Here is a 13073-nt window from a genome sequence, read left to right on the forward strand (position 1 = left end):
TACAAGTTTATATTAAGTACCTCCCTCCAAGTACCATCATGCATTAAATGTTGCATAATGCTTAAGACATTCAATGTGTAAATTGGCAATTCAATCAAAATTGTTTATGCCTGTCTTCTCATTCCCATTCACTACAAAATGCCAAAGTTAATCAGTACCACAACACCTGCAGGACTGAACATGCTAGTATGACAAATTCACCTTACTTCACAGAATCAAATTCTTTGCTAAAATACAAGCTTCATCATCTGTTGTGAGTAAAGGCTAAATACATTTACTACGATGGATACAAGACATTTCAGAAAAGAGATCAGGGGGGGGGGGTGGGGAATTAGTCAAGTAGACTGTTGAAAGAGCATATCATGTAGGATGGAGGGCACAAGCGTACTTGGCAGGCACAGGCGGGGAGGGGGGGGGTGTTTCAGCAGACTGTCCCTTAAAATGTGTAAAAAAATAATATTGCTGTGGATTTATAGAATACACAAACTGTCCATAGATGCTCATGACACTAGTCAACAACAGTTCTCTTGTACAAAAACAAATAAAAAATCTGCTGCAAATATTTGTGTGTACAATTCGCATCATTAATCTGAATTCCTAGCAACATTCTGGTGGGGCTGCCCGGTCCCCTCCCATATGCTGCCCCCATGCCCACTAAAAAAAGAAATGGGGGGAAGACAACAGAAAGAGATAGAACAGAGGCTACCCCCCCCCCCTGAAAACTCCTTGGCCCTGATGCTGCTTTCCAGGTACGCTAGTGGTGGAGGGGTACTTCCTCCGTCAACAAAGTTGGCTACCTCGTGGAACCCATCACCATGGTAACAAATCATGATGCTTCCCAATCTGAGGGAAGTGTCTTGTCATGCCCCAGAGTATGGATGGGTCATAAAAGATTCTCCCAGGTGCTCTGCCGGAACTCATCAAGAAGACACGAGACCAACTCCTACAACCCTGGATCACCAAAAATAGAGCCTCATTCAGCTGGACATAATATAGAATACTTTCGAAAGCAATGCCGTAAAAGACATTCGGTATGGCGACAGGTTAGGAGAGAGGGGATGAGAGGGAGAGGGATGGAGAAAGAGGTTATCAAAATATCAAGTGAAACTAGATCATATTTATTAGGTTTATCTCTCAACCACTTGGCACAGTAAAAAAAGGTTAATAGGAGAAATTTTCTATGTTATTCATTGTCTTCTGAAAATATCTAATAAGTACTGTCAATACAGCAAAGGCTTCAAGGTTTATTTCTGTTAGCCTGTTGAGTGCTAGTAGAGTATCAATTAAAGGGAAAATTTTCTATTATACGTGATGTATTAAAAAGAGAAATATCATGAGTTTGTAAAAAAAAAATATGAAATTTATTTCTCTTGAAATTACACTTAACAGCAGTCTAAAGAAAATTAGGTTTCTATATTTTTGGAAAAAAAGGAAAGCAAATTAACAAGGCAACAATAGTCAAAACTGACTAGTTTGACAAATAGCAGGTGATACACTTCCACAGTAGACTGAATACGCAAATTTTGTGAAATTTAGAGAAAGATTGGAATTTGAGTGTTTTACTACTTTCTAACCTTTCCAAGAAGGTTCATAGCTAGATGGTTCCTCTACAATATCAATGGGAACTACAGACAACATTTTAACTTTAACAAGTCAATGAGATTGAAACTCTGTAAGAATCACTTGACTTTTTCAATTACAGTTAGCAACAATCCTGTGTTAGGAGCTGAGGTGGAAATGAATAATAGCGAACAGTTGCCCTATTCTTGCATGGAGACTGAAGATAATCTGTACCTTTACCAATGGCATCAGTAAATTATTTTCAGATAGCACTGTCATGATGCAGCATAGAGAGCAAGAAGCACTGTCATCACAGAATCTACAATGTGGACTCCAGATATGAAGGGGTGGCTCAAAGGAGACCCAACCCAATAAGGTGTAAATTAATAAAGTATGCTGAGAAGCTTAATGGTCAGATAAAGAGGTTTCCTGGTGTAATAGGAACTCAGGAAAGTACTTGATTGTGGACCAAATGATGGAGGGATTCTAAGTATGTTTGAAATAAATCATTGATGTATGATATTACAAATATCACTTCTCGTGGAACTGTGTTAGGTATCTTTGTTTAAGTTCAGGAAATAGGGGAAATCTCAGGACGTGTAGAAAACAAGTGTTTGGAGAGAAAAGAACTCCTGAACAGAAATCAGGTATATATACCAAATAATACTAAATATCATGAACTAGATGAAACATATATCACTTCTAGTTTTGTATGATATTGTTCAAATTACTCATGAGAAACCATCCGACTTGGAAGGTTATCAACAGGTCTATATGAACAATGTTCTCTTGACAGCAAACATCAAGGACCAAGGAGGCCCCTTACTGATTTCTTTCTATGTGACATTGTCTGAGACACTGTCATTGACATTGGCCAGGTTTCAGGAATACATGAATACATGCTTCTGGGACTGTCTAAAATGATTCAATACTGGCAAAGGTACAAAAATCAAGCAGTACAAACAGCTTCAAAGGATCTTCTGGGCCCTGTCTTACAAAGGGTTACGATTGATCTGATCAATCGCAACTATGGACGGCCAGCAACATCAACATCTATTATGCATGTTTGTTCAAAATATTTTTAAACTATGATTTATATTCATGCATTCATTGTTTTCTTGAAAATTCACTGTGCTTCTTTTGTTTACAAAGGACATTGTGCAAATATCCTGTAGAAAAAATTATGACACTGAAGGATTTCCATAGAGTTACGATTGATTGAATCAATCATAACTCTTTGTAAGATGGGGCCCTGATGTGTCCGAGGCATTTTTCAGTCTTTCATTTAAGTTGTCAGTACTGTTAAGTAGGCATTATCTGACATATCTAAGGTAATTGACACTGAAGATTCATAAAATGTGGGGGAAAATATAAAACATGACATCATTCGAATATAAAACAATTGCATTTTATCTTGTTTGTACTCTGGTGAATTAACTATTAACTTTGTGAGAATATAAAGCAAGTTAACAAAAATTCAATGACTTCAACCTACTTTATAAAAGATTATTTAGAGGTATGTAAACATTTGACAGTCTAAACAGCATTCACATAATTCTTAACCGAGATTCCTGGAATTATTCTTGTAAACTTCAAAATTTTGTTCAATTTAGGGCATCTTACAATAAAAGAAGCATCGATTAGGTAAAATGTGAGAAAATATGTTCTGCTTCCTTTGTAAACATAAACCTAGTTCCTCCGGTAGTACACCATTCATGATCATGTCTCGCTGAAAGATATTAATGAGGCCTCCTCAGATTACTGCACGCTCAACAAGCTATCACAATATCAAAATGAAACTCTTGAGTGATACTGATATAGCAATGCTCTCTACGTATATGGAGAAAGATCAATAGCGAGAGAGAGAGAGAGAATGAAAAAAATAAAGATTAACAGACATAGAAAAGAATGGGAGGGGCTGTAAAAATCAACTGCTGACTTCAATTGATAAAAAAGGTGTATAAAAATGAATCATGTTATTATCAATATCACTATTTTTTTTACAGAAAGTGAATAGCATAAATATATTAATGATAATATCAAATTTTTCTAACAAATAATCCTGATATTTTCTTCTTATAGGAGCACACTTGATGCATAACAATTAAAAAAGAAGTACTCCAAAGGATGAAACATTACTGAAATTCTACAAAGCAAAGAAAAAAATTTATAATTTGGATTTGAAGATGTGACCATGATAGGAAAACCAAGAAAAAATACAATATATATGGAATCGATAGATTAGATAAAATATGATAAATAAGGAGTAGATAGATAGACAGAGAAAGAGGGAGAGAGAGAGATAGAGAGAGAGAAGGGGGAGAGATAGAGCGTGTATGTGGTATGAAGTGGAAAACTGAGAACAAGAGGTAGAGAGAGAAAAGTGGTAATATTATCTTTAGCAATACTCACTCATCTTCCTGCTCTACATACTCAGTTTTCATCCTAAAACAGCAGAAATTCTCCCCGCATCACTTAGGGAATATCACATGGATGTATCCTTCATGTAACCCAATATTGCAGGCAATTCAATGAAATTGACTCTGCTATTCTTGATATTACATCATGCCTTATCGACTATGCAGGAGGTATTTTCAGTTTAATTTCCCCACTCTTCGGTCTTCTCCTTGAGTTATTGTTTGACCGATGAGTATTTCATGACATTAATAGTCATCATGTGTCCCTTGAAACATTGCTACCATTTACATCTTTCCATTCGTTTGGCTATAGGCTTTTTGTCACGCATTGATTGAAAAAGGTATATCAACAATCAAGTGAAGAGGAATGAAATTAAAAATAATTTGAGTAGTACAAAATACAGCAATTATTGGTTTCATATTAAATACCTCTGGTATTTTACTGCATTCTATTAAATCTGGCTATCAAAATACAAAAAACAAAAAACTTCAAAGACAAGAAATAATGATAAACATTTCTAAGGATATTCAAATTATCGTAACAAATTAGTATTTCAGTTTTTTTTTAAAGTCTAGTGATATGAGACATAAATTGAAAGACCAAGCCATGCAAAAAGCAAAATTAAACTGACATATGTCCTACTTATCAACATAGAGAGATGGATACAGGAACATATCACCATGGCAACCCATCCATCTATTCATTCTGACTTTAAAGAGTACTCTAACAAGTACCTCAAATAGATACCCATCCCCATCAATCAGGTGGACAAGTATAGGCCTCGGGTGATACAACTTGACAATTCAAAATGGTGTCCTATATCACCATGGAAACAGTGATGATGATATTTGATGAAAGTCAGCACACTTTAGCAATGGTGATGATAGATCATCTCGGAGGATGGAAGAGAAACTCAAGCTAAAGGATAAACACGGCCCGGTACCATAAAGCATTGCAACTGATTGAAGGTTCGGTTCAACGACTGATCACACTAACTATCAGTGCTATCAATCATGAAAATAAGTCAGAGGTTCAATTGTTAAGCTTTGTGTTCCAGTCCAGACCAACACAAGCTGGAGGATGATAGTACCCTGTAACACGAATCATAGTGACTGCTCGCAGATTGATTTTAAAGGCTGATCGCACATATCCATCAATGCTATCAATAGTGAAAATCAGTTCTATGTTCAATTGTTAAGCTCCGTGTGACAGAGTCCGGGCGCAGTGGAGCACAGCGCAAAAAGGATCTTCAAAAGATGACTGGCTGAAGATAAACACTATTCATATGAAACTGGAGAAGGCGAAGGCTAACGGCATGCATAAATCTGCCTGGCAGGTGTATACATGACATGGAAAGTGATTTCTTATGGAAGTCATCACAATTATGATTAAACTTGGAAATAAAATCTTCAGCCGACACAGATTTCTCCTGAATATCAGCTATGAATGATATCCTCGGGTGATGAGGAAGTTATGGACATACCGATGAACATACAATATAAATATAAACCTATAAAATATATTGACCTATAAAATATCTATGTAACCCAAGCTAAATATCATAGGTTAGACATTTTGGTTGTTTTGTCTTATCAAGTGTAATCCAATTTTTACCTTAACCTACTATCTGCCCCAAGCACAAATCAATCACAACACCCTAGTATAACAACATTTGAAGGGTTTGACTTTTATATAAATTCACAGTGAGGCTTGCAAATTAAATGTATTTCACTAAACATGCTAGAAATGGCATTGTTAAGCTATCTACACTGAATTAATATCCCAATACTTGTATATGTTTTCAACTTTCCAAATACTTCAAGCAAATCAAATAAATACCTGCCACATACATTAAATATATTACATGGCAAGAATGTGATTTTAATACATGTTCTGTCAAATTATTTGAAAGAATTGTCTGCCAGGAAAAAAAACATCACAGCAATATGCTCATTACCACGCACCAAATGAACCCAATAAGTTAAAATCTATATATTTCTAATTAAAGGAGTTGGTGTTCAATGAGAAATAAACAGTATACTGACCTAGGTTGAGAGGGAGTGGGAGTTGAAGAAGAATAAATTATCCAAAGTAGATGTGAACATTGGGAGATTATGGAGTAGAAGAATAACCCTCTGTTCAGACTACTAAAATTCATCAGTGGCTATACAAGTATGACAAGGTACCACGTTTTCTCTGGTATGAAGGTATATCACACATTTGAGGCAGATTAGATTGTCTACCATTTCTTTGAATAAAAAGTTATAATGGCATCAAGTATTATATAACCTCACATCTTATGACCTCTTATGACCACAAAGATGTTATCACAAGCATGCAGTTGTGATTGGCAAGCTGCAATGTTCACCTTAGGACAAAATTTTGATATACTAAGCTTGCAGATAATTATGAACATTCCACTAGTGAGCTTGGTAAAGGCAATGTGAAACTGCTAAACAATGAAAGAACACTATGTGATGGTTGCATTGTATTATGTTGAATGGTATATGCTTTACAATGAAACTCTAGTTCTTTAAACAGGGTTTATACAAATCTCCTTCTGTCTGAATGACTGTAAGCACCAGGATAAGATGGAATGCTGGTTTATGGTAAGTGGTGCATCCATCAAACATATCTGACAAATGACCAATTGTAATTACCACCAAAAAAAGGAAGTAAAGATAGAGCTCTTGAATATACTAGAGTGATGATGGACAAAGGGATATACAGTTTACAAAAACAGAGAGTTGAGATTAGTATGATAAGAGATGGATAGATAGAAAGATTGATTGATAGATAGAGAGAGAGATAGACAGACAGACAGGCAGACAGACAGACAGACAGATAGATAGACAGAAAGACATTAGATAGATAGACATATAGATAGATAGATAGACATTAGATAGATAGATAGACATTAGATAGATAGATAGATGGATAGATGTAGAGAGAAAGAGAGAGAGAGAGAGAGAGAGAGAGAGAGTAGGGGATGGGGATTATGAGCATCATATGGAAAGATCATGTTAAATGTGATGATGCACTTAAGTCTAAAAAAGTATTTGATTTTCGTCAAGAGGTTTGCCTTTCAAGAAGAGGTTTGCCTTTGGCAAGTAATGATAAAAATATCACATTGCCAACAATAACAAATAAATGATGGACAAACAGGTAAGAAAGAAAAATAATGAGGGAACACAGTAATAAAAGAAGATTAAGCAGTTTTAATGATGTCTGTACCCTAAACTATGATTAAGAAACCCATCCTTGCTTCCATCTTGTTTGTTCTCTGTGTGTGATAATGGTTAGATACCAGGGAACTTCTTGTTGCTAATGTGATGATGAATACTTAAAATAGGCAGAAAAGAAAACACAACTGTGGGGGTAAAATAGAACAACAAAATGATTAAACTGCCATTCCTAGCAACGGCAATAAGGTGGTTTCATTATGTACATGAACAAGCAACAATGTAAGAGCAATAAACATCAATTATCAATGACAGAGCCTGGTAATTACTGTCAGAGGATCCTCATATATTGCTTTTCAAAGAAGTTTTTTATACCAATTAATGAGAGGAATGTAATTCATCCCTATATCTTCATACTGATTGTCTCTTTAAAAAAATTGAGGTGAAATATGAAATATCAGAAGTAATAATCAATATTAATAGCATTGGTAGTGATGATGAAACTGACGATGATTATAATAACTTAATAAGGACAATGATTGCATTGAAGATAATAGTAATCATAACAATGAATCAAATAAACGCAGTGAATAATGAAAGAAAGAGGATGATGACTATGATGATAATAATGAAGATGGAATACATATATATTTCTTTAAGAATCTAATAACAAATACTTTGAAAGGGCAAAGAAATAAGCATATGAGTAATAACTGATTAAATTTCATGTATAGTAAAAAAAAAAAATCTCAAATCAAAACTAGAACCATACCAAAATAAATAGATGTAGAGAGAGAGAGAGAGGAGAGACAGAGACAGAGAAAGATGGAATATCACATCAATAATATAATATTATTGTTGCATACATTAATTCTATTTTCAATAGAATTAGAACATTCATTTGGACTTATACTACATTTTAAGTGCATATACAACATAAGTGAACAGAGTCATCAAAAGTAGGTTACAACTCCTTGTTTTTGCTTGGAGTGCTTAAAGCTCTGCAAGACGATTGAATTTCGCCTGTCCTCTTTTCCAAACTGTCAACTTCCAGATGCCAATCTGTCTTAAAAATACCTTGGAGGAAAAACTGAAAAACAGAATACAGAAAAAAAATGAGAGAATTCAATACAAGTGGGGCATTGCCCGGATACCAGTCTATGTTGACGTAGCCCTGCACCGCTGCTGGGCAGCCGACAAACGCCAGCAGATTCAGTCGCTTTTAACCAAACAGTGTGTCAATATTTAGGCATAGCTTGATGGGGAAGTGTCCCTGGGTTCGCTGCCCCTCTCTTTTATAGTTCTTTGTCGGACCTAGAGATATAAATCCTGGCGTTGGTTGCCCGGCAGCATGACAATTCTTTAGCAATCCCAAAGCATGTTAGGGTTTTTTATATACTGAAGAGAAAAAAGGAAAGGGAAGTTAAGAGAGTGGGTAGATAGACATGTTACCTTTCAAAGAGCAATTATCTGAAAGGTTAATATGCGAGTAAATGTCACTACTTACTTGGAAGCACAATAATGAGGAAGTTCTTAACCATTCTATTTTCATGAAGGTGAAATAAATTTCATGACTTGGCCTTTGCAAAAGCTTTAAATATGTTCTATAAGGATGCAAGAATTAACACTTTTGTTTTTTTTAATTAGGGAAAGAAGAGGACCTAAACATAATATGATACATGATTTTAAAATGAAGTTTTCATGATTTTCAAATGAAGGTGATGCAGATGATGTGAGGGTTAAACATATTGCTAAATAGATACCATCAGGTTGATATTTGTGTTTCTTTGGTGAGAGAGATAGAGAGAAAAAGGGGGTGAGGGAGAGATAAGGGGGAGAAAGAGAGCACAAGAGAAATATATAAATAAAAAGAGAAATGGTAGAAAACAAGAGAGACAAAAAGAAATCCTTAACTTTTCCCTCTAATTCTAGATGTCACTCTTTCAGGGTTATAAAGTGCATTTACATACGCTTCTTGTAATTCAAACTCGCTGTAACCTCTGCAGTGTAACCCAAGTAAGGGTGAAAAAGTGAGAGAAAGGGGATATGAAAAGCAAAGAGTTTGCTGATGAAATTTTAATTTTCTCTACAGAGGTGGAGATTTGATGGTCAGTCTCTGTGACTGAAAGCCATCCATGTTCTCAAGTGTGCAACCCAAGATGGGGATTGCGCTCTACTGATGATCAGAGCATGACGTGTAGCTTTTCATCCTATCAACCTAAAGTGAGGTTCCCCTGATCATGGTTTCAAGGGCCTGGTTTCACAAAGAATGGTCCGTATTTCCTATTACTTCTCCCTCTAATACGTTCTTGATTGAGTGCTGACATTGCATACAGGATCTCTTAAAGAAATGGCACTGATACCGAGGGACCCTGCCTAAATTAAAGTTTTAAAAAGAAAAATCAAACAAGTCCATTAATTTCCGAAAGATATAATTTAGCTGTTGTCTTTTATTTTGTTTATTTTTTTATTAAATTATTGTTATACTATGGCCCCTGACACAGGACTCCAATTTCAAAGAGGTTGCCAAACCAACATGTATCTTATATAATGTATTGTATTAGATATGTTTATTTTCATGGTTGAAATATATTGAAATTGATTATAGGTTGAGCTAAAGTGTCAACAATATTCAAGTTGAGAACGATCCTCATGTAACAAATCACATTCAACTAATCCAAGTATGCTGGATACTCATAAACTGTGACAAAACCTGCCATGGTACAAGACACTGAGCCTCACTGAATAAAACATTGAGGTAAGAATGGCTACTAAGACCAGGGGCCATTTACCCTGGTGTGAAACCCTAACTCTGTCAATCAAACAAACAGGAGAGCATTTCATGAGATGTCTTGTCAATGATTTTTCAGTGACAAAGTTGCTCTCAGCCAATCAGATGCAAGGATTTTGGTAGCTTATAACAAATGACAGTGACAGGTGCTGACGAAATGCTTCATGAAATGATCCCCTGACCACATTTCTTGAGGCCACAGGTTTTTCCAGGACTCACTGAAAATGAGGGCAAGATGGGGACAGTGTCCAAAGTAACGAATACATAAAGCATGCCATGAGAATATTACCCGGCAGGTGGAAATAATATTACAGGGCTTGTTCCATGCAATGGATTAATCAAACATATTTTACATCATATCAAAATATTATCAATACAATGGCCAGATGAGTTTTGCTACATGATTGGGAATTTATTAGATCAAGGAATGGACCAAAGGGGTTACACAAAAAGGGGTGGCAGTGGTCAGAGGGCCGAGGGGCGGCATGGGTTGACTATGCAGAAACATTGTAATAAAAAACGAAATGTAGAGAATTAGGTAGGTCAACATTGTTGGAGCATGTCCAGGAGGAAATAATACAAATTCAAGGAGATTGCCTTGGGGTGAAATAAGATGCTATCCTAAGACACTTCAAGAGTCATGGTGACTCTTCCTAGTCATCCATTTGCATTTTAGTTGATATTTATTTCTGCTTTTATGTAGGACACAGACTAACAAGTGGGACAATCTTTAACTCCTAGCATGCCAAAGTTGTGAGTTGGCACCACATTCTAATTCATTATTCTCTATTCATTGTTCTGTCATGTTTGGAGTTGGTTATGATGATAACATGTTGAGACAAGACTAACCAGAGAGAATGGTGATATCTAAAACCATCCATGAAACAGAATGTTCACATAAAAAAAGGTTCCATACTTGTGAGAGAACTGCTGATATAGCATATGGTACAGTCAGGGAAAAGGCATGGAGGCTGATAGGGATCTGCCTTTGAAATGTGAAAGTAGCCCACTTGGCTTTGCATTCATTACTTCTGTTGAAAATCATTTAATATTGGTAAAGAATGTATGTGCAAATATCAGGTACAGATTTTTATTGGTGCCTATTATGTGTGAATACAGATTTTTGTCCCTTTTTGTCCAAAGTTTACTAAAATACACAACAGTATTCTTATATCATTTAGAGTTCATGGTATATGAAGTACTAGTCAATACGCAATAGAGTTAGGTACATGTAGTTGTGAAGTAAAAGCATGAGAGGCAGAAAGGATATTAAAAAGCTTTGGACTGATATAAGGTGCATCTTGAAAAGACACTTAAATAAAACCTCCACAGAATGGTTCTCAGGTTCTCTCAAATGTATGCAATTTCTCTTGGCCGGATATAGGCTAGAGTGTCTGATAGGCTTGAATTCTGATATCCGAGTTTGAATATAAGTTACACATCCTTCAAAAGCTGTGGCCAACCTGACAATCAGGACAAAGGCAGAAGGAAATCAAATACACCAACACTGACAAACCAAGGGAATTTTCCTAACCAATGTATTTGAATTGCAGATGTGCAGTTTACACTGGACTTGCATATCCTTGGGAGAAGAACTCTGAGTAATACTACAACCTGTGCATTTTTCATATAGGTCATATATACAGAATAAAATAATTCAAACATGAATTACTTAATTGTAAGGGGTGGAAAATGGAAATGGAATAAAGAGGTCAAAACTCTCTCATTTGAGAATAATATTCCCCCTTTATAAAGTCAATGTGATTTGTTATTTCTTATCATATCACATGGTAAGTTTAAGCATACAGCACTTCATAAACCATCATTATGTATTAATCATTTAATGAAAAGTAAAAGCGAACAGAGATTGAAGATAGGCATAAACATGGATAAGCACATGCGTTTACCTGCACTGATTATACCTTGAAAATTAACTCAACACAAGGAAAAATAAATTGCTTTATCTTGCTGATACATCACACATTTTCTAACTTTCTACCAGAAGCAGTATCTTGTGATATATGCCCTCAAAATATAAAGTTAGTGATAAGTTAGTTGGATTCTGTTGGAGTTGTATTTGTTATTAGTACCACATATGGAGTTCAATGTTACTTGCACAGTAAACAAGAGAAGATGGAATAGGCACAAGATGCAGCAGACTCAATGAGAGTCTTCCTGTCGGTCGCTGATGCAGCTTGTCAGCTCCTTCCCTTAGTGGCTCTTTGGCGAACAGAGGATGATAACAGAGTGCTTTAATACCTTAATTGAGGAGGTCTTTCCTCTTCAGAGTGGTCTTTAATAGACGTCAATTGGTATCCCTCACAGCTTCCTCATCGATCCTCAACCAAAGTAAAGACCCAAGAATTAGGGCAAATTTGCGGAGGCAGCAGTATGATCATCGGATGGTAGGACAGTAATTATCTAATCCATTATTCCCCTATTGACATTTCCTCATAATATATTTAAATTCATCCTTGCTCTCACCAAGGTGATCACTTTTAATGTCTTTTGTTGATGTTCTAAGAACCTCCCCCTCCCCCTCCCCCACTTGAGACTGAATACCTTGATCTAGTCTTTCTCCATATGATTGATTGGACAGTGTTTCCATCATGGGTTGTCAAGATGGTAATTATTCAGAGGTATCATGGCACACTGTTTTATTCAGTGATTCTTAATTTTAGGACCTGGGTTCATTTCTTTGCCCTTCATATTCTACAATCTTTTTTATCTGGCCATGGTAGATTTTTGCCAACACAACTGAATGACAATAAATATTTCACATCTCAAATAAGCAACAACAAAAAAGAAGAAAAAGAAAAAAAGAAAACACAAAACCAAATCCCCACAGAATCAGGATAATTTTCAAATATTCTGACATGAATGTAGTTATCCTAAATACTAATGAAAAAAAATGCATGGTTTTTGTCTCATTAGCTGCTCCCCCATCCGAAAAAAATGCATATAAATTGTCACTATTCTATCGTCCGTAATAAGTGTAGTCCTACATGACATGAACATCGAGTGCTAGCAAGTTGCCTACAACTGTTGACATGAAGCCAAAGTGGAGGGTTATACAATTTCATGAAAGTGATGATATAAATAAATTCTTGTAGTTTTCTTCA

The sequence above is a fragment of the Lytechinus pictus genome, chromosome 7, assembly GCF_037042905.1.
Source record: "Lytechinus pictus isolate F3 Inbred chromosome 7, Lp3.0, whole genome shotgun sequence".
In the NCBI taxonomy this organism is placed as follows: Eukaryota; Metazoa; Echinodermata; class Echinoidea; order Temnopleuroida; family Toxopneustidae; genus Lytechinus; species Lytechinus pictus.